Source organism: Strix aluco, chromosome 5, assembly GCF_031877795.1.
Source record: "Strix aluco isolate bStrAlu1 chromosome 5, bStrAlu1.hap1, whole genome shotgun sequence".
Taxonomy (NCBI): Eukaryota; Metazoa; Chordata; class Aves; order Strigiformes; family Strigidae; genus Strix; species Strix aluco.
Window position 1 is genome coordinate 52,053,914 of NC_133935.1, and position 24,188 is coordinate 52,078,101.

The window sequence follows — 24,188 nt, forward strand, 5'->3', positions numbered from 1 at the left end:
AAGATGAATCCTGCTTCAATTACTCCTTTGTTCCTTATATACTACTTCCCAGATTATTTGATATACCCAGCTTAATCTGATAACAAAGATTGCCAGGCATTATGATCAGAGCGAAATCCATGTTACCCTCTGAATTCAGTAATCATCAATAACTCTGAACTGCAGAATATGGGTTCCTGTTCTGCAGTTCCACGTGGCAACGCATTGACAGGGAAAGAAAACCCTGCTTTGTTCAAACCTTTCAAAAGGAACTATTGGATCAGTTCAACAAAATATAAAGGAAATCCTGATATGAGTCTTAATGAAAAAAATTTCCAAATCAGATCTAATAAACTAAAATAGAGCTTAAAAAAACATTCAAGGCTATATCTTGGTTGTATATAGCTTACTGGTCATAAGTGTGTGCTAACCTTTGAAAGAGCACTTCTGCAGATACCACTGTTAGTACCCTTAAATCCACCTATTATCCTGTATCCTTTAAATTTTCCTATTTATCCTATATCTTTTAAATATTGGCTCCTCCAGCTCTGCTCAAGAACGTTACCGGTGTAGTGTTTCAGTACGTCACCAAGCCAATGCAGCTCTGTTTTTTGTATTATCTATATGCTTTAAAGTTGGAGACAGAATGCATCAAATGGTTTTGTTTTGAATCTAAAAATCTACTATAAAGCATGTTATTTTGTTAGGTTTCCTAAAAATATATGCAGGGTTTTTGCTCATTATAATTGTACAGCTGGCTTTTATAGTTTCCAGGTAATGCTTGGATGTCTATAACAACAAAACAGAAAGATGTGATTGGCATCCCTTTCTGTTGATATACTGCCTTCTCCTTCATGCCTTGAATTTTACACATCTGTTGTTAGCCAAGATACTGGCAAGGAAAAGGAGCACAGTTTTGGTTTGTAAGAGAAGTGTTGCCTTAATCTCTAGTTTCTTTTTGCCAATAGTTAGATAACTGTGTATTAAACATGTCACACCTGAACAATCTGATGATATTAAATGATTTCTCATGGTTTCACTGGTATTAAATTGAATAATAAGGATCACGTAATGACTTTGTTAGTCTTTATAATGCAGTTTGTACCCTGAAAAACTTTTCTGTTTATTGTCTTCTAGGATGAGAAAAGATTCCTAAGTTACATCATTGAACTTGTTTCTGTAAGAGGTTATGTAACTTTCTGTTACCACTTTACAGTCAGTCATTGCAAATATTTTAGAAAAAATGTCTTCCATGGCTGTTCTGATTTCATCTGCACTGTTTATGCGGTGATTACAAGAGGTCGTATATGAAAAGGCTGAATTTCCCACAACTTTGTTTTGACAGGTGATGACAAGTGTTCCCAACATCTCTTAATCCAAAACTACCTGAAGCCCATCTGGCAGGAGGACCACTGACAGTGACAGCTGGAAACTATTGTATAAGGGAATGAGTCTTCTTCTTTCTCAGACTGCTGTTAGTGGGATGCCAGGCTAGGCAAAACCGTTGTAGTGTGGTTTCATCACCAGAGATGTAGGTTCTGGGAATGTGGATCCTCCATGGGGGCACTGGGGTACAGTCGGCATCCCAAACCTGGGGCTGTGGTGGTGACAGCAGGTCCTCAGACCTGTTCTCTGTAGTGGTGGAAAGGTCTGTCTCATGTGTCTCTGGGATTTGGTCCAAAGCCAGAACACAGAAATGCAGTGGTGGTTTCAGTGGGGTTTGGATAAGGCCTTCAGCTGCAGTTGAGAGTGTTTGGCATTTTGCTCAGAAAATTCTGAATGAACAAGTTCATTAAAGTTCACATGCCTGTCCCTGTTCAGGTTATGGTTAAAGAACCTTCCTTCTATTTTCATTTCCTCCTTGCTACTACACAGGTAATTCTGTGTGGCAATGGGAAGTGAAATCCAGTTATTCCTTGATAATAGATTTTCTTGATTAAATATCACTAATCACATCAATATTAGTCATGACTGAAAGACTTGAAATATATCTGGTTTTCAGTTCTGAAAACCAGTTTATTGCCCAACTAAGTTCAAGAAATAGTTTGTGTAATAGAAATATTATTGCCCATATGTAACCCTAACTGTAAAAGTTCTATATTAGCTCTTTAAATTATGTTTATATTCATAACTGTAAAATTCTGTTTTGATCCTCTATAACAGCAGGGCCGTTCTTTTTTTCCCTATAACACTTGAGGTAACCTAAAATTCTGTAGTTTGGGATTTATGGCTTTGTTTTCACTGCTTCAACTGCACAGCTGGGAAAATAACATGTAAAAATACTTATGTTACTCACATTGCTGAGACATTGTTCTTGAATATGATGAATAGGTGAAGTTACAAGTTTACCCCATATCAGCATATTGGTGAATCTCTTGATCTCTTTTCTCCTTACTGTCTGAACAAACATGACAAAAACTGAACTTGAATTTTCCAGTCTTATGTCTTAGTATTTAGATCTGATATCCAGAATTCACAAAATGTACACTAGTTCTGTTGATCAAGGATGCCAATTAAACTCAGATACCAGAGTGAAAAGAGTAGGCTTATTTACTGTTAATAATTAAAGGATATAACTGAGTAATACAGAAAATAAGCAATAAGAAAAATACAGAATAGTACACTTAATTATTACTGCATACAGTTAATTATAGAAAATAAGAACAAGCAAGATAATACACCTAATCATTACTACACGACAGGGAGAACAGTGGTTAGGAAAGATACATCACCACTTGCAGACGTTACCATCATCCAGATCCGTAGACGCTGGGGAGCCCCGGTTACAGCGAGGATTTGGAGAGCCTGTCCCGGCAAGTGGGAAATCCTACGTGATGCGTCCATCCGTAGGTGAGGCTTCCAAAGTCGCTGTGAGCGGGTCCAGCCTTATATACCAAAAATCAGCAAGTCAGAATGACTTGCAGTTTTCTTTGAGCGGAAACATCTGGTTTCATGCTCCTGTTGGATTTCACCCAAAGCGTGTCCAGGGCTCGGGGAGGGAGAACCGAGGGAGTTTCTAACAAGGCCAAATACGTGGGTTCTCAGCCTTGAACAAGGCTGAGAAAGGAAAGTTGGATACATTCTCACAACATTTCATCCTCACTACTGTTTACATTTTGTCTAAGCTACATCTTTCACTAGTGAGCATACATATTTCATTAATGATCAGATACTAATTAATAAATGGTAATGGCAATACAGATTTTACTAATCAGCAGATACTAATAATGGATAATGTTTGGTTGTGAGGTTCATCTAGAGGTCAGCTTTGTATCAGGGCCTATTATTCAGGGCCTAGCACTACAATTATTTAGTTGCTATGTCTCCATATAAAGGAGGTTATTTAATCTGTTTCTCTCTTTATGATTAATTCTGGATGCCTTGCCAATATTTGGGGGTAGATAATATAATCCTTCCTATTACTGATTTAGAGTTTGAGTCTTGTTGTTCTTTTTACTTTTGTTTGGTCATTTTCTCTTTTCCTGGGATCCAGTTCTTATGAAACTTCAGTAGTGATGAGAAAAGTTTTTTAATAAATAGTGACCTGGAACTGAACACAGGCTCTTCACAGTTCTTGCAGAGAAGGGAAAGAGAGAGATGATGTGTCTCTTTCATTTTCTCTTAAAATGGCTTCCAGTTTAAACTATTCTGTCTGAATAGAAGCATTTTTTCCTAACTATAAATGGTCTGTGTTTCAATATGCTCTCTGATCATAAAGCTGATGAAATGGTCCTCTCTGTATGGGAGATTACCTCAGCAGAATTTACAAATGGAAGATGATGATTTTGCTAATGTCCATGGGCAGGTAGACAGAATTTGGTCCCAGATGCTCTGCCTAATGTTCATGGCAAAAGCGACTCAAAAACAATGCCTCCATATGCCGTAATTGCTGGAATTATTTCTCAGGCATATTCCCTTGTCATCCCTCATATGTAGAACTCATTAGATTCCTAGTGGGAGAACATATGGAGAAGAGAGATGATGGAAAACATTGTAAAACAGATTGTGTATTTAAATTTATATTATAAAAGACCTCTGTGCACAGTCAAACTTAGTGGAGAAAGTTCAAACTCTTTCTTGCCACTTCATAAGGGAATCAACATTTATGGAGCTGTTATCTCAGTGCATTTGAAGACACTTATAGATGATGAGTTAAAGCCTGGCTTTAGGGATACTAGTGGCAATTTTGCTGCTAATTTGAAGTCAACTCTGTATTTCCTACATTATTTTTACAAATATTTAGTTAAATTATAGCTGTGTAAGATCTTTTTGCTAATAGGAATGACCAGAAATCAAAGTTTCACCCATACAAATCTGTTGGCAGGATCAGGCCTTTGGCTGTGGGTTTATGATTTCAGTGTCAACACAATGACTTTTATGAATACCTTATTTGTGTTTCACAAAGGAAAGTGATAAAGTTTCTTTCATCCCGCTCAGCTGACTGATGGATGGGGATTATATCCAGTGCAGAGCTCTTTTAATGACTACTGAATATTAATTTATTTATCTTTCTTGTAGTTAAATAAAACAAAAATAAGCCTTTCAATACATGAATTCAAAATCTTATACACTGACATTTGTGATGCTTTTAAAATTACACTTATGACTCCTGGTTTATGATAAATTTTTTCTCTTATTGTTTACTCAATACTGACAATGAAGCTGGTTTCAACAGGAAGTATTTGGGGTACTATAAAGAGCCTCAGCGGTGGAGGTGGGCACTAGTAGAACTTACCCAGGTGGGAGGTGGCTAGACTGATGTCTGGGAACACCATCACTTTACTGCAGTGGCTGGTGAAATATGGCCTGTCACCTAGAGAATCTTCTGCAGACATCATTGTTGCCCAGCTCCTAAAGAAACAGTTCTGACAGGATATCTCTTATTGCATGGAGCTGAACCAAATGTCATACCTAAATGAAACACAGAGAAACTGTATGGACATCTCACGGTGTGGCTCTACAGGCCTTAAAAATGTCAGATATGTCCACAGGATTTTTCCATCCAGGTCACTGCTTTTCTAAAAGGAAACACAAAATGGCTGTTTAGGTAGCATTTGCAGTAGAACTGTGTGTGTATTTGCTGGCAAAAATCTCTGCCTAAAGCCAAGATTGGTGTCATGTCTTGAGAGAGGGCCTCCAGAAATTCACATCCAGCCTTCCTCCATTACTACTGAAATTGGACTGTGTTACACTATACCGTTCTTCTAAGTCAGATTTGCACAGTATGCTGTTGGCAAACTGCACCACTTTCCCTGCACCTTTCAGAGCAGAATAGTTGCTCTGACAAGCCTCAGCAGGAACCAAAACATGCATTACCATACATGCTTTTTTCTTATACTGACAACCCTGATTGTTCTATATGTTTTTTTTCTGACAGCTGCAGGAAAAATGTTTATTCTTAGGTGAAAGTTTAAGATTTATTAGTTTGCACCAGTCTGAACAATGAACTTAAAAGATGTATTTTGCAGCTTCTTATTTGTTCATCCGATTACATTTTATTAATTTGAGCTATATATGTATTAACTTCTCTGTCAGCTACTGGTGGTATCTTTTAAAATAGTGCCATTGGTTAGTGACTTTTTAGTCACAGCAGGAAAATGCTCTTTGGGTTGTAAGTCTTTCATTAGCATGTTGTGGTTTTTCCATTCTATCAGTACCAGCATTAGAAACTAGATGACAAAGTAGTAAAAGAGCCTTGGAGATGTACTGATTTTAATTACTCTCAGGCAAACAGCTAGGCCTTGCTCAGTGAAGGAAGTTACAGCTCCTATGTATAAGATTGTGTTCTGTCATTAAGAATATCCAGCCCTCTGCTTTGATTCAAATTTGATTATACAGAAATTTATGCAGTAGTAATATTAATATAAAATATTAACAGCCACTTGAAAGATGGATCCTTAAGTATTGATGTATGCAATGAAGTATCCAGGACATCTCAAATTCAGGGATTTACTTAATGTTCTTAATGGATAAGGAAAGTAGCAAGTATTTTCATGTCTTTGGAAGGAAATACAGATATACCAGAAGACTGGGAGATAAAGTGCTGGCTGGAATTCAATTATTGATGTGTTTATTGACCAAGTCCATATAGCTTGGATCTTACCTCACATTTTGTTAAAGCCTTATGAGGACCTTTTTTCCTTATTAGGACATATGCCTTATAAGGACATAAGGATCTTAAACTGATCAATTGCTGGAATTAACAGTTCTGAAAGGAAACACAAAAGGAAGTACAAGGCAGTTTGTGCCTGGGTTAGCTCCACTGTCTTTAGTGAAATTATTCTCCAGATAAATCTGGTCTTAAGCATTATAGCTAAATAATTTAGAAAATTAAGCTGCAGTTAATTTGAACACCTAGATGAAAGGGCATATGAAAGTTCAAGGTCTTGGGTAAAAACCAAATACAGATGACAAAAAGTTTGCATGCCCTTTACAGTTTCACCAGATATCATATTGCTATATAATTGTGGGAATTAAATGGTCCTGGTCCCACCTTCAACAGAGAAATATGTGAAATTCAGTCCTGCTCTTAGTCCTACCATAAAACACATACCAAAGGCAATTTATGAAAGTCATTTGGCATAAAACTTTTAATCTCAAGCCCTGGTGCCAGGTCTCTACTCCATGTCTGTGCTCCTTAAATCCTGAAAATAGAGCTTTCTGAGAACTTTGCTGGTGACTGAAGCTTCTTATGGACTTCTGCTCAGGTTTAAATTTCATACTGACTGCCTGTGCCAGCTGTTCCAAAATCTTTATCATCCGTTCAGACTCCTGCCTGTCCTCACTTTGTTGTTGGTCAATATAGTCAAAAACATGCTTTGTAAATATTGTCTTTAAATTGGATGCATTTGATCATCTGCAGCAATTTCAAAATGTCATTTCTTACTTTGTGTCAAATGTGGAAATTATTAAAATATTCTGAATAGTCATAAACTCAGTCAACTCATTCACAATAAAGAACTGTGATGCCTTAAGCTACTTTTTACCAGTCAGAGTATTGTCAAGGTGACCTTTCATGCTGTTTCAATTGCCTAGCCTTGCCATTATTTAACTATTAGAATGATGGAAAGCTTGCACTTTGCTATTTGAGTGGCAACATTTCTAGACACAGGGACCTGAAGGAATGGAACATATGAGGGGCTATAATTAATGTGCCACATTAAGGAGTTAAGGATAAGCAGCCAAAGAAAGACTAAACCTGGTGGAGCAAAGCAGCTGCAGTCTAGTCTTGAAAACTAAAAATCCATTTGCAATGCTTTCTAGAATCCTAATATCTCCTGCTGGTGTCAAGTCGTTAACGGTAGCTCATTTCTCCTGCACTGTGTCTTGATCATCCATCATTACTGAAATGTACAGGAAAATGCAGCCTCTAGAATGCTATTAAAATTACTCTCCAATTTAAATATTAGTAAGGTTAATGTCATATTATATTTTTACCTTCTATTTAAAAAAGAGAAAATTATTTTCTATTTATTTTAATTTTTTTACATATATACTTATAAAAATAGAGTTACAAAATACTGAACATCTGAAAGCTCTCATTTTGTGTGTAGAAATAATGAGTGTTAAAAAAGATTTAAGCTATACAAAAGCCCACTAGCAACTAATATATTAGACCAGAATTACTGATACACTAATTCTTGACTACCCAGGACATACCCACTGTGTAGAGAGGAAAAGTAAGCTAAAGCAAATCGGACCTGTTGTATACTACTCTATAAATTCTGCATATGTATTTCTGTCTATGTCTTCATTGTAGGGCAAGGGATTTTGTATTATGTAAAGGCAACATGAAACAATCATAGAAGGAAGTGAAAAGCCCATCTTTTGGGGGGCAGAGGGGTAAAAAAAGGGAAATAGTCATCTTTGTCAGTTAAAATGCAAATTTAGCAAAATAATTTTTCTTTTTAAGTGAGTTGAAAAGAAAACCAAGAGTTGTTAGTGTGATTTCTCAACAATAATTGAGAAATAATAATAATTTACCTTCTAGGAAATAATTTTGCTGTAATTCTAAGTCTGTTCATTACCATGTTAAAACATAATTGTTTCATGACAGGATGATTAAATGTATTCTGTCTACATGAAGCTTGACTCGTGTTGACAGAAAGCAAAATCATTAGAAAGATGTGGCTGTTGAAAAACCTTTTGTCTTCACAATGCTATTGGAGGAGGATGAACATCACAGACTGTGGAAGCTGTGTAAAAAGCAGAACAAAAAAGGTTTCTTTTTCCATCAGCGGTTAGGTGATTTATATACATGACTCTCATTAACATTAATGGGAGTTATCTGCCTCATTTTTTATGAGCCTGATGTGAAGTTAATGGCAGTCTTCCCATTGTCTCTAGTGGGCTGTGGATCAACCACTAAGTGCACAAATGAGTTTGGTTGAAATATTGGTGCTTGTAGGCTTAGAATTTCAACATGTTTCATTCACAGTTACAACAAAAAATGCTGTGTGAATGCCTAAGAGTGTGAGCTGAGGAGTTTAATATTGCAGAGTGTGCTGATCTGTGTGCACTTTGGGGCAGTAGACAGAGAGATTCCTGAGCCAGCTTACAATGAGCTAGTGTGAGCAGAAGCAGTAATCTGCCCAGCAGCATGAGCTGATTTACTTTTCAGAGATCTGAGCGGAAGTAGGTGTAATGGGGTCTGTTGTCTGGACCACTAATGGAGGGTTGCAGTGCTATGTGATGCTGTACTCCCACCAATAATATGGTAATATGCAACCCTGCTTTTTTTACCCTGGGATCTGTCTCTGCTGTGCTCTCCTCTGTTTTTATTTGGTTTTGTGTTTTATTTTTTAATAGAGGAATCATATTTTCTTTGCAGTAAACCTTTCCTTGACTACATATGCTTTGCAGTTGTAACAAAACTAGACTGTACTGCTTTTTCTTCTGTGAGGAAGGGAAGGAATCCTCATATTGCCAGCAGAACTGGAAGGACTTCTAGTCACATCCATGTTCCTTACTATGAGCCAACCACTACAGGGACAAATGATCAGCCTCACCATCAGTGAAGAACATTTCTGGCCACACGGACTAGCTGTGGATTTGGAACTCCTTTTATGGTGACTCATGTTCATGCTAAAATATTCCCAGCAGTGCCAGGTTTCTCCTTGTCACAGTGTCCCATTGGTGTATGCATGAAAAACTGGCCTCCAGAAGAACTTGTATTTTGAAGCTGATCTTTTAGTAATATTAGGGGAAGCTAGATCCTGAGGGCTTTAAGACACAGAGGGTTTCTCCTCCCAGTCTCCCAGACATGGCTGCTGCTGCTGGTCCTGATTCCAGGCCCAGGCTGTAGCAAGGCTGGGCATCTACTCTGAAGATACAATTACACACACAGTAAACGCAGATCAACACAGGCAAGAGACTGGTACCTTTATCAGCACCTACTTAAATGCACACAAAGCATGCACATAGCCACATGAAACACAAACCGGCCAATCCCTTCCTCCTCTCTGGCTGATCAGGGTTTAAATTTGGTAGTGGGGCCTATGCAGAGCCCCAGTCTCCCCATTCCCAGGCGTTTCTATATCTGCAGGTTCATTGAGTCTTCACAAGCTGTTGAACAGGCATGTGGCTGTCCCATCTGACTTTGCGGTGGAGTAGCAGTCCTTCACCATGACAGTGCAAAATCAGGCCTCTCAGCTTAATCCATCTGGCCCCCAAAAATGGCCTAATCCAAATAGCCCAAATGCACCTATATAGCTTATTGCAGCTGAAAGGCACAACAAAATGCAGTTAATTTCCACCTCAGGCTGAGATTTTGCTCTGTTTTTTCTATCTGTACAACATCATGAAGTGTCACTTATTGCAGATGGGTTGGATTTTTTCCCAGCTCTGGGTTCCTCACAAAGCTTCAAAATATGAGCAGAGAGAATCAGGGAGGGTGCCATATGATACTGGTAACCATCAGTTGGGAACAAGCAAGTACCCAAACATGGGATTTACTAGCTACATTCACATATTTTAGGGCATGCACAGCTCAAGTAACTGTAGGAGGAACAGGGCAAATACTCCCCACTTCTTCATCTCAGGTACAGCCCCGCACAGTGCATGAGAGAAAAGGTAGGTGCAGGGAAGAAAAAAAGAGATCGCTACCATTCAGTTTGCCTGTAGGAAGTTTCAAATTGTTATTTACAAGCTGTGCTTCAGTTTTAATTACCTTTTTTCTTTTTTTTTTTTTTTCTTTTTAGATTAAGCATGTTTGATAATTTAAAATACCTTGTTAGCAATCAGCAAGTTGGACTGAACTGCTCTGGAATTTTTTTATTGCATATATTTGTAAGTTTAATGAAGTTCTGCATTTATATTAAGGACTTGTTTTCTGCTTAATTGTAGGCAAATGGGAAACCACAGCAATGCCAAAGGGTTTTATTAAAGTATCAAAAATCAGCGAGCAATCTACACAAGCCAATTAAATTGCACTCTGTGTCCCTGAAGTAGAAAACAGAGGCTTGCACTTAAATTGATACTTTCTTTGACAAAGAAATCAACCCTTATACGGTGAAACCCATAAAATTTATCAGATGGTGTATACTAAGTGCGGATTAGCAATCCCCTCACTATAGAAATGAAAATAAATTAAACACACAGTCTTTCAAAAACCTTGTATCAATACAGCAGGTTTTAAGGTATTTCCATTAAAATATATGCATTTGCAATCAATGCATGCAATCAATGATTGATCTAAATCACCACGTACACCATAGATGTAAGCATTCACAGGGGTGCCAGAATTTTCTTGCCTGCATTTGTGCTGGGACTGTACTGCTTCTAAGGTGCTTTCTAGGTGCTGTGATAGTGCCATGGAGTACACTGCAGTACGTGAAGCCCACTCCACAAGAAAAATTGCTGTCCTTGGTGATGCAGATGCTTCTTTAGTGCCTGAGAGCTGGTGCAGCCCCCCTCGAAGGTGGTTCTATATGATTAACATTGGAGTGTACTTATAGAAAGATCTTCCAATGGATCCTGCTTCTGACTTCACAGCAGAGACACAAAACAGATGAGTGTGCTTAGCCAACAAAAATCCCTATCACGCTAAGACAAATCCTTCCCCACTGTGCATGATGTAGCTATTCTTTGTACTAGTGACATTACTAATAAACCTGGGATGGCCCTCAAAGCATTCTTGTGTGAGAGGTGAGATGAAGTAGGGGTATCTGAATGCAGGTACTCAGTGCTACGTGCTTTTTAGACAAATTTATGAGGAAGGGCTAGAAGTATTTTGCTCACTGTCTGTGTGCTGGATGTAGTTCTAGTAAGCTTTTCTGGGGCCAGGGAAAGGAAAAGCCTACTATAGAGCTAATAACCATTACAAATTATAATAATTCCTTGCAGTCTGGCTCTGAATCAGAAAGTGTTTTTAATTTCATGAGGATTTTTTTTTCCCCAGTGGATCTTGCAAATCTGTTCACTCTTTCATTCATTTCTATTGGATGAATGTTTGTATTTCAGTGTCATCCTCATTAACATTTTTTGCTAGCAGCTTTATCACAAAGGGTAAGGGTAGAATGATCATGAAGTCTTCAGTCTTCACTTTCACAATGACCCTTTATTGTCAGACAGAAACACACAGTTTGATCTGTGTACCCTAATTTCTAGCACTAAACATCTCTTAGTTCTTTAGTGGATTGGCAGAGAATTTTAGATTCCAGGACCATTAATAATCAGCTGTATAACCAAAAGCATTAAGGCAGATTTCACTTAAAATGCTCCGCAAACAAATGGGGATTTTTTTTATGGTTACATCACCACTACAATTCATCCTTCATGAAAGTATAAGAAATGAGGCTCAAAGAGGGTTCATTTGCCCCTGGAATGTTTAATCTCCTCAGTCCACTAACTGAAGTGAACTGATGTAATCTAGTATATGTTAATGGAAAATACAAGCTAAAGATATAAACAATTATTGAGCAACAAACAGAATATGTGCCATTATTTGATCCATTTGTATCAAACATAAATTTTAGATTAGCTAAAGATTAGCTTCCAGAAAAGTGTGAAATTGTTAAATTTGACAGGATTTGAAACACATGCAGCAGATTCTAATTGGAAGTTAATACACAAAGTCTGGAAACCAGTGCAGAAAATCAACTCATGATCAAGATTCAGCTGTATTTAGTGTTCCATATATGCATCTTCTAATATTTTTAACTCCCTGTTCTGTATTTGTCTTTGTAAAACAAAGTGTAGTAATATATAGTATGTAGTAGTATATAATTTCTTGGAAGTAGTATATACTTTCTTGGAAGAAGGGAAATAAGAATCACTCATTGACAGACAAACATAAAGACATTCCATACCATTGTAAGAAAGTTCTGTACCATTATAACCATCTTACTGAGATGGCAACTAATAAGACAAGAGTGAGTCTATACACAACTTGTATATGAATTTCCAAGTAAGGTAGTATATTTATCCTTTCTTAGTTCATGTATGTCCAAATGCTTTGTCAACCACTTCATAGCCCTTAATTTCCATGGACATATTTTAAATGGAAAGAGCAACCTTGTTCTCAGGACGACTTTAGGAACTGTAGATCTCCCACACCACAAAACCCTCCTTATTTTACTTTTAACGTATCTGCTCTTCAATAGTTCCGTGTCTTCACAGAGAAAGCATGACATTTGAGCATCCCACCAGCTGCTGCATGTTCAGCATAGTGAGAATTTTCCTGTGTTATGAAAGACTGCTTTTAAAGGGTATCAATTTCTTGCTTGAATGGAAATCAGAATCTTGTACACAGTAAGTTTTCTTGTCATTCTTGTCAATACTCATAATGCTATATTTATGGAAGGGACATAGTTTTGTCAGTAATTGTTCTGATTGCTCCTAATTCTTGCATTATTGTGTGTCTTTTACATTCTCTTCCACATTTATAGAGAATTTTAGGTAGGAGTAAAGGAACTTGGAATGAAAATATGAAACATTCACAAGCAGTGTGATATGAGCTAACCAAATTAAACAGGGATAGCAGGAGCAGAGTTTTAGCTACATCTGAGCTTTACTGAGGTGCAGTGAGATGATCAGAGCTTTTCATTTTTGCTTCCTATTGCTGGTTAAACAGTTCACAAGCAGCATCTCCATTTATTAGCTGACTTTATGCACTGTTTCAGCACGATTGCTGTGAATTTTTCCCTCCTATCCATTACACTAAATAGGGTGTCATGGGAGGTGGGAATTCTGCCTTCACCATCTTTCTGCCAATGGAAAGCTCATTGGCATAGTCATAATTCTCGCCATATATCAATGATAACCTTCAGGCTGCTTGAACGGTGGAAAGTGGGTTTAGCTGACAGAAAAGTCCATCCCAGAAGGTCACAATGAATTGAAAAAATAATGCAAACATTAACTTTGCAGCAACACTGTTACGGAAACTTAAAAAAGCAAATACTTCAAGAGTCTGCTCATAGACAATTGTCAAGAGAGGAGCTATTGGTATGGGTCCAAGATCTGTTGCCTCATCCCTGCAGGCTAAAGAGACTGACAGCCTCTCTGAGTGGATGGCTCCTCCCTCAAACTCACCCTCTTCTTGGGTCATAGTTTGATGACATTTATACTGACAGGTGTCACAAAATTATATTCTAAGATAATTTGTGTTCAAGCTCAATGGACTCTTTGGTTTGAACTCAAAAGTTCTTGAGGTAAAACATCCATGCCATGCATCCATCAACAGTTGTAACTGATAGCCTGCGGAAAGAGACATCCACAGTAATGACATGTTTACAGACTTTTCAGAACCTGTTTACTGCCTTGGCTGCTTTTAGATATGCAGATGAACTTTCTGATGTACAAAGTTTTTTAGGATCACAGAATCACAGGACAGTTCAGGCTGGAAGAAAATCAGTAGGTGTCTAGTATAACCTTCAACACAAAGCAGGGTCATGTCTCAGATCATACCAGGTTGGTTACTCAGGGCTTCATCCAGACTCGTTTTAAAAATCTCCAAGGATGAAGACTGCACAGCTTTTTAAATGAACCTTTCACTGGTATTTTTATAAGAAGTCTAATTAGAGAAAAAGGTTGTTATTGTATATTTATGCATGGAAGTTTAGTATAGAGAAAGTTTCTGACAAAATGGACTTGACATCTTTTCCCTATTCTATTGCTCAAAATGTCCATTTCTATTACTCCTTCTTTTTGTTTGCCTTCCTCTTGTGCAGGCTTTTCTTCCATTACACACAAAATTCTGTGGAGGGCCATGGCATGAGACATGCATAAATTGGCAAACATCTGGCAGACTTTCTTTGTTGTGAACTGTAGGGCACCTCCTGTGCTGTATAAATATCACAGTCTCACAGTTTCTTTTCAAGTCATGGTTGAGAATTTTATTTTTCCTTATGCCAATCCCAGTCAAATATTTGGGTAAGTAACTGGGATGAGTAAGTAACATTCTCAAACAGTAGTTTGAGCTTCTACCCAATGTGTGTTTTGGCAACCTTTTATTGAAAAAATAATGTGTCCATGGTATTGCATATTGTTGCATTTCCAGTTTTGAAAACTTTGTGACACAGCAGTAGTGAACAAGTATGTACTCAATCTGTAACTGTTCTCAGTGGGATACGTGTTCTCTCTTTTTTCAAAACCAAACCAAGTCCATAAATTCTCATCTCTTTGCTTCTGCTTTTGTTGAAGAACCCTCTCCCAGCAGTTCAGAATTTGCCTCAATTTTCTGTAGATTTCCCTTCCTTCTTTTATAGTCCTGCATGGGCTTCCCTCCTGACTAATTGACTACCTCCTTCCCATCTCTGAATGTGATTCCTGGTCACTGACCACCTTCTCATTGCTAGTTTATGTGGTAAAAGCTGGTTTGCACACCCAAAAAGGATCATAGAGGGTGAGACCACAGCAGGGGTGGCTGCTGGGGACCATGGGAATCCTGGCCAATTTGTGTGTGTCTGTGTCTGTGTGTCTGTTAGGGGGTATGTTCCAGCAGATGGAGTGGGACTGTGGCCTCAGGTTCTCATCTGTACCCAGGTGCCAGCAGCTGGGGAGACCAGGGGATCCAGGGTTGAGCTACTGGCCAGAATGCATGTCCGAGCATACACATTGGAGGGGTCCACATTGCACATGCATATATATCCCTCTCTCTCTCTCTGTATGTATATCTATATACATATATAGAGACATATATATATACATTCCCACTAGTGGTCTTCCATCTTGCTCAACCAGAAAGGGGAGCAGGATGAGGCCGCTGGTGCTGCCTGTGTTTGTGTGAGTGATGTGCATGTTATCTGCATGGCCAGCTGCATATATTTATATATATATGGTGCATACATGTGCTCTGTGTGTGCCTACTGGGAGTCCACGCTCAGCTTTGATACTGGCTGGACCCAGGCTGTGGAGCTGCAGCAGCCTCACTTCCTCAGGCTGCCAGATCTGGTCTGATTTCTCCCTTTTATTCTGGTCTTTCAACTTGGGAGCTGATAACACTGCATTGTTTTAAGAGCTTTCTCACTCCTTCCTTGTGCTGATGTTTCAAATTCTCATAAAACGTGGAGCTTGCTGCATTGGTAACTATGAATAGTAGAATCTCTGATATAGGAAAAGAAACAGTCTGATTTAGGAGTATTTATAATCTCTGCCTTCTTTACCACCCCCCCCACCCCACCCCCCCATTAGAAGCAATTACCTTACTACTTTTCTCTTTATCTATCCATCTGTGATTCCTTAGCAAAAATGAAGAGCTTGTGCTGTCATGTCAGATTGCAGCCCAAAGACGAAACAAAAAATACTAGAAAAACAAAATTCACTGCCAGAATGCCTAAGTAACTTTCCAGTTCTTATTAATTTATCAGTTTTAGTGGGTAATCACTCTCTCCTAGTCAGATGTCAGGAAGGTAGAAAGAAGACTTGTCTCCAAGGCAAATATGATGTGAAATCTGGAGACGTTCTCTCCAGCAATGGAAAACTAAAACTGAAGAGGAAATACAAGCTCACCCCAAGGTCTCTGAAATGAAACACTATTATCTGACTGAATAGTCAGTTTTGTAGGTTGTCTGTATCTAGTGGGTCTTGGTCTGCAAATTTTCCAACATTTATTTGATTCTTACCTGAATAAGAAAGCAAAGGTTCGGTTTGACATTCTCCCTACTCAAGTAAAGGTTCAATGCTACATCTAGGTCATGGCATACAGGATGATGTAATGTGGTACTCCAGCTTCATCTTCCAATGTAAACAAGGGAGTATGATCTTCCAGCTGAAGTTCTTTACTTACTGAGCCAGTTGATAAGGCATAAGGGTTATTACCATGTACTTCAAGTCTTGTAAGGAACTTTACTGTGCTCAGGTGCCACAAATGAGCTAAGTTTCTTCTGTGAAAATGCATAATTTGTTAATGGTACTATGGGAGCAAGGTAGCATCAAAGAAACAGAAATCAGCTGAGAAGTGTCATTTCAACTGATGAGATTTTTGGAGCTGATTTAAAATGGCTTTCTGATAACAGGCTGTATTTTTATCTTTATCTTGCATATTTTAAGAATTATGCATATTATCAAGTCTCTGGTCCTAAAATCACAGATCAATTTGTGCTCATACATGTCCCAATTAATAAATCACGCACCAAACTAAATCTAGACAGTAATGTCTAGTTGCGCTTTTTGAAAAGCAGATTAATTTACATACTACAGGCACAGGATTATTAAGAAAAGCTGAAAGAAATCAGGATTCAGGTGGGGAAGTCTAAAGATGTGACAATGGGCTTGTCAAAGTAAATGAGCTGTTTCAGTTTTAATTCACCCAGCTATTGGTTTGCTGTTTGCTGGTAATATGGAAGAATTAGTCTAGATTATTTATTTATTTATTTATTTATTTATTTTTAAGCTGACAAGGAAAAGAGACATACTTGGGAGGAGTCAGCTGAGCCATGAAGATTGTGACAGACCGTGGAGTGGCAATGATGGATTGGATCTTGCCTTCCCTTTTGACTTTTCCAGCCTAAAAATACTCTGTTCTTTCAACCTCTTTTTACAGTTTGTGTTTTCTAAACCATTTAATTGTCATTGCTGTTGTCCTGGTTTCAGCCAGGATAGAGTTAATTTTTCTTGAGCTGGGAGGGGGCACAGCAGGAGCACTGGACCTAGATTTCAGCTGGGATAGAGTTAACATTTCTTGAGCTGGGAGGGGGCACAGCCAGAATGCTGGACCCAGATTGGCCAATGGAGTATTCCATATCATGTGATGTTATGCTCAGTATATAAAGGAGGTGGGTTCTCTCTCGCTTCTGGGTTTGTGATGGCGAGATGTTCATTCTTTCAGGATCGGTGGCTGGGAGGGGGATGGGTATTGGTCAGCGGGGGGTGAGCAATTGCATTGTGCATTACCCATTTGTACTTTCTATTATTTTGTTTTATTACAATCACTAAACTGTTTTTTTATCTCAACCTATGAGTCTCTTTTCATCCCTCTGGTTCTCTCAACCATTTCCCTGGGGGAGGGGGAAGGGTGAGTGGCCAGCTGCATGGTATTTGGCTGCCAGCTGAGTTCAAACCACGACACTGTCTTCTGCATTTTCCTTGGCTTATTTGCATCTCTCTGAAAGTGTGCTGCTGAAAACCGGACTCCCATGGATGCCACTCTAGTGTCTTATACAGCAGGATGGTTGCCTTCTGTCTCTTATATGCCTTTCTCATAATACAACCCTTCTTTGCAACAGCAGCACACTGTTGACTTGTCTCCAGTTTTCAGTCCCTATACAGCCCAGGTCCTTTTTCACAGTGTGTCTAACTAGTCACTTGTTTCCCATGTTATATGTGTGCACTTGAGTTTCCCGTAGTACTTCATAGGTGTTATTGAATTTTGCCATATTGATCTCAGCCCATTTTATGAGTTTATCAAAATTATTTTGAGTTCTAAACCTACTTTCCAAAGTCCTTGCAGCCCCTCTTAGCTCAATTATCCACAAATGCTATGAGGAGCTTTTCCACTATTCATATTGTTCATAAAAACACTGACTAATATATGTAGTACAGCCTTATGTCATCCCCACCTAATACAATCTTCCAGTGTGATGCAATCTAGTGATAATTGCCTTAAAAATGGCTCTTTTACCTGATATGCATCTGTGTTCAGGCAGAACCAAAATGCCACACACTGATCATTCTCATTAACTCTTTCAGTGGCTGAGCAGACCATTCACTGTCATGGCAGACCATTTCCTCCTGCTTTTTCTTCAGAGAGTGACTGTGCCAAAACTATTTCCCAGTTCCATACACAGCTCAGCTTGTGCTTCTTCTCTGTTTACTGAGGGAGAGACAGCCAGAAAAGGCAAACAGGTTAGTCATTGAAAAGGTTTTGTCTCAAGAAATGGATAGTGGATGCTTAATGTTACTTAATTGTTTTTAGGAGCTTGTAAATTGATTATTTAATCATTTGCTTCAGTATCATTCTGCATAACAAAGTTATGTTTACTGATCTTTAATTCCCCAGATGTTTATTTTTTCCTTTTCTTAAGGGTAAGATCAATATTTATCCTTCTCCATCCCTTTCAGATTTCATCTATTTTCCATGAAGTCTAGAAGATAATCACTAACAATTCAAAGATTGCTTTGTTCTATGATAAATTTTCTCAGGCTCTGTGATTTGAATATATATAACTTTCCTGAATACCTAAATATTCTCTGATGTATTCTTTTTCTAGTCTGGCCTATGTTCACATCCCTTTGTTGTTAACAGTAATCTTGTGAAACATCTGATCACTATTAACCTTTTTGTGAAAAAGGAAGTGAAAAACCCTGGGACATTTCTGCCTTTACATTTTATTTTGCTTTGCCATGCCCTCTAATATTTTTATATATAGTCTTTTTTTTTTTTTTTTTTTTTTTTTTTACTATCCTTTGCTAACTTATTATCCATTGCTGGATTTTACACTTGTACCCCTATCCAATCCTGGGTTGGTTTGTTTGTGCTTCTGTACTGCTTTCTTAATCATCCTAAGCAGTTTTTCCCTGTTTATACCTTTTTGACAATCCTTTTTTTATTCCAAAATACTCAGAGAGCTCCCTGTGAGCCCAAATTAGTCTTACCACATTTCCTTTTTGGAACTGTTTAACTTCAATATTGTTTGGTTGCCACCCCCAAAATAATTTTGCCCATTATTCCCTTGCCCAGGACTTTATTTACCAAATACTGAGTTGATTTAATCTGCTTTTGGTTTAGGCTCATTGTCAATAATTTCCTACTTTCACTCTTGCTTACTGAGAAATCATGAATTCTAAGGAAATGAAAGCTACTGTTGCAGGAACTATGGTTTTGAAAAACCTGAGGTGTTTTTTTTTTCAGTGTTCCTGCTGGGGCATCATGGTCCTGAACAGGATTAATCTGCCATGGTATTTTGTGATACCAAACATAAGGGAGAAAGAAGATATTCTATGATGTGATAGTCAGCTGAAAAGTGCTAATTCTGCATTGTGAAGAATGGTCTGGAAAGGGACTAATAATAAAGATGACATTCTACTTACATGGTAGTTTTTTGGCACATATATTAGGAAGAATGTTATTTCACCTCTTATTGAAATGCAACCATTCCAGAGTGGGCAGAATGCAACAATACCATATATTTTAAGACTGAAAGCAATAGAGCCATTATCAGGAAGGATGAAATCCCTTTTGTGGAAAAGTGTTATTGGCAATTCACAGATTATTATCTTTGAAACTGACCAGGAGTTCAGCTCCTCCTTCTGAAAATGGATATTATTTATTGATAATTCATATTAGAAAATGTGGTTTGCATTCAAATGTACCATAATTATTATATGTTGAAAGCAGTGTAATTTCCTCTAAATGTAGAGCAAGAATTCATAACTGAGTCTGTAAATAAGGGTATTATGGCTGGCAGGGAATGTATGAGCTCCTGGAGAAATTACAGTGCTTCACTCTGGGAATGGAATTGAAGGGTTAAGAGAGGACCATGCAGCTTATGGCAGTCCACGTGCCTTATGATCTGACCAGAGTCTCTGTTTCACTATGCTCAAAATTCAGTTACGAGCAAAAGGCATTAATATCATATATATGGAGTTAAGAATTTATTGCTATCCAAATTAATGTTTTAACAGCCTAATAGTCCAAACTAACACAGAGAATCTTCATCAATAGTATTAGCATTTTTATACTCAGCCTTCCTAGTATCTCCCCCTTGTTCATTGGTGGTGTGCTCACCCTTTCAGTGTTCCTCTGGGTCCAAGGTTGACACTTCAGTACTTCTGAAGAAAAATGGAGAAGGGAGATCTATAACAAGTCATCAGACTCCTGAGGTCTTTGTCAAATGGAGTGTGATGTTAATGATATGGGTTTATTACTCAGTCTTGCATCTGCTTGGATTTATTTTTACATGTTTTCTTCACAAAGACTTCTTATATGTTGCTTATTTTGTTTCCAGATTATTCAGTTTTTCTCTTTGCTGTTTTCTTTACAACTGGTGTCACATTACTCATGAGGCTGCATTTGTATAGTGACTTTGTTGACCATTATCAGTCGTATTTACAGTCTGGGACCTCAGATCATCCTTCCAATTTTTGCTCTAGAGTCCTAGATTTTTCAATCCAGATAGAATAACTACTTGATATTATGAATTAAAACTAAGCTAAAGCAAATTTTGACAGTAGTTACCTCACTCCTAGACAGTTGATATAGCTAAGCCATGCCAAGACAAACCCTGGTAAGTCCTCAGTCCCAGCACTGTAAGGGCATACAAAGCCTGTGGCCTTTTGTCAATAATGGCAAAATTTTATTAACTGGGCTAGTCTCTATCTCAACAAAGGGAATGTTGTGTGACTATACTCCTAGCTTGACCCAGTTAAGTGCAGTTAAATGAATCTCTGTCACCATTTCTGTTCTTTTATGTCTTCTATGGGATTCACCATTTATGTTTTGTCTAATAACATTTCTATTCCTCAACTTCCTCAGTTTAAAATGCAAATAATGCTATTTCCTGGACTGTCATTTGTAAAGTAATTTAATAGCCCTTGAGGATGCACGTCTGTCTTATTAACTACTAATGTTACCAAATTGCTAGTATAAGGAAGGTCCTAAAATAAGTTTATTACCATAGTTTTAGACAACTTAATTATTTGGTATGATATTTAGAGGCATTAATATAACCTTTCCCTTTCCAGCAGTTATTTGTGTTTAAGGTACCAAGAGAACTAATGGAGCTCTGAGAGACACAGCATACATTGCAGCTGACTGATTTTATTTGGGAGTTCTGAAACAGGTAATAATAACAGAGCAAGTCTGTTGAATCACTTTGTCATACTGTATTAATTTATCTTGGGTAATGGAACTGCAAATTGTGGTATGTGCTATAATTTTTTTTGGCAGCTATAAAATGCATTTTATCCAAATATTCAGCAAAGAAAAGATGAGAAACCTTAAATCCTCATCTACTGTAGAATTAGTTATTACTTCTTATCTTGCCTTTGGCCATGAAAATCAGCCAAAAGTCAGATTGGCACTATTATATTGCTACTCAATATATTTCTGCTGAAATGTTTCTTATATGTTTCTTATACCTTCCAGTGGTGCTATGTGAACAGTTATGCAGACACACCACTGGTAAACACAGGGTTAATGAGCTGTGGTGAGATCAAGCAGTTCTACTCCAACATACCACTAAGAAAATCAGATTCAAGGGAAGGTAAAGGAAAAGAAAAACCATGAGCAAGTGGAACAGGGGAGGGCACAGGCTCATGGAGAGTCCTCTGTGCCTAGGGGGGACTCTGTAAAACAACTGTCTCTGTAGTGACTGTTTTCTTGTGTGTTTTTGCAGAGACAGGAGGGGATTTGTGTTTCAGGTGGAGAGTTTCACCAGGGAATATCTAAGGGACGTGTTTAACTCTGTTTTTCTTTCTGATCACTGATAAACCCAGAAAGGAAGGACTTCCATGTCAATAGCTGAAGGGCTGTTTCCTACAGTAAGTAAGTGTAGAGGACCTTCCAGATGCTGCAGACTCAATTCTGGTGCGACAATAGAACCTTTGTATCCCTTTAAAGCTTCAGGAGATGAAACTCATTAGAGCTGTGAAACAATTTACCATTAGTATGCAACTGGACTGAGAGTAAAAAATTACTGATTTTATTCATTAAAGCAACCACAAGAAATTCTGTCATATTCTCTGTAGAAACAAACAAATATCTCTCTGACCTCTAATAGTTCCAAATTAGAGTCTGACTTACAAGACATATCAATGTACATACTTATATGTTGTATTATTTAGTATATGCATGTTTACTAGTTACACTAGTTTGATGTTATATCTGTAGTGCTATACAGTTTCTAATGATTGTATGGAGTAATTCTGTTTGATGTGGCACATACTCAAGTACAGCAACCCTTCTGATAACGGACATTAACATTTTTAATAAAAGAAGCAACCAGAAAAGGGCACAAGAGGACATTTTAAAAAATGCTTGAAATCAGACATGAAAAAACACAACTTCTGTACCTATAAATGCTGGTTGAAACACTGTGTGCTCTCCTTACCTCTCTTCTCAGCCTCCCCCAATTATGAAGGCAGTACTACTGAATCATTAAAAGAGAAGGGCTTAGCCTCTAGTTTCACATTGGTAGTTTGTTAAAAGGAAGGGCTCAGCTAGTATTCTTACACTAGGGTTTAATGAGCTGGTATGTCTATAATCAGAGGATAGAAAGGTACCAAATGTACCTGTACCATTACATGAGTGAGTTATTAGCCATTTTTAACTACTGCGTTTGGTACACTGGAGTAGAATCAATGAGATGACATACACTTAGCAATAGAGCATTTATATGAAAAGCAATCCTGAAATATAATTGGTAAGAAAAGATCTATTAATGTCTTATAACATGTTAACAGGGTCTTAACACTGAGTTTATGAATGATGTAAGTAGAAGGTAATAATTAAGAAGTCAGAGGTTAGAATGCTATTAGCAGCCATATGGGTGGATATGGTACCCCCACAAAACTCTGACTGCTTGCAGCAGACCTGTACATGCTGACTCAGGGTGAGATGGAAATACTGTGTCATGTCATGGGCAATTTTTAAGGATATTTTCTATTTTATTCTCTACTTTCTGCAGCAATAGAGCTGGAAGTTTTAGCACATGCTGCAGTTTTTGGCAGCAGCAAAATACATTTCTAAAATATTCACTAAAGAGAAGATGAGAAATCCTGAATCCTTATTTACTGAGGAGTTTATTATCACTTTTCATCTTGCCTTTGGTCATGAAAATCATCCAAGAATAAGATGGCTACTCTTCTGTTTACTATTTCATATATTTCTACCATAATTCTTATACGAACAAATTATATCCTGTGATGGGTTATACAAATCTCATATCAATCAACACAGAATTAATAAGAAGCACTAACTCACTGTAACAGTGAGTGGCATCAAACTGAGAGGGAGACTCTAAAACAGGAAAACGTTACACAGCTGGAAAGTGACTTAGATAACAGTCCCTAAATCTTGGGAAGGGCATCTAGCTAACAGAAGTGTCTCTTGGAGACTGGATTCTGATGTTGCTTCACTGTCTGGGTGATGGATCAATTCTTTGGAGATATTAGCCCTGGAGACTGTGCTAGTTTTGCTTTCAGTTCTAACAATGTATTGAGTGATTTCAAAATTTCTGCTACCAACTTTCCAAGGAAGTTGATAGAAGCAGAGAAGTTGTCGCAGGAGAAGCTAAACTGGTTGAACTCTTGTAGGTTAACCCGCACATGGGGCTGTGATATCTTAGCAAGCTCTGTGGTATCTGTATGCACAAGGGTGATTAAAAAGCATCTAGTAAACCTCAGTGTTACCACCATCTTCATCCATAATGCCCTGAAGCCTAAAACAGCAGGCCACAGGTGGTACATGCATGCCTCAAAAGCAACCAGTTACATCCCCAGACTACCTCTGAAACTAGGATCCCTGACAAACCTTGATTAAAACTGAGTGCAGAGGAAGGTTTATGGCTGCCTCTTGCACTCACCATACAGATTTTAACTGAGGAAAGAATACACTTCTCTGCTTTCTGGATTTCTGTTGGCCTTCCTAACTTCTGTCTGGACAATGTTTAGAGCAGAACTAAATGAAGTTTCGTAGATGTCAGGCTGAATTTCCCCTTTTGCCACCAGGGGAATCCTTCTAGTTTAATAGGTCAAAAACTAATGCACTAGATTGGAAACACTTGTCACAGAATTCCAGCCAAGAACAAAAACCAAGTTCCTTGCCAATGTTG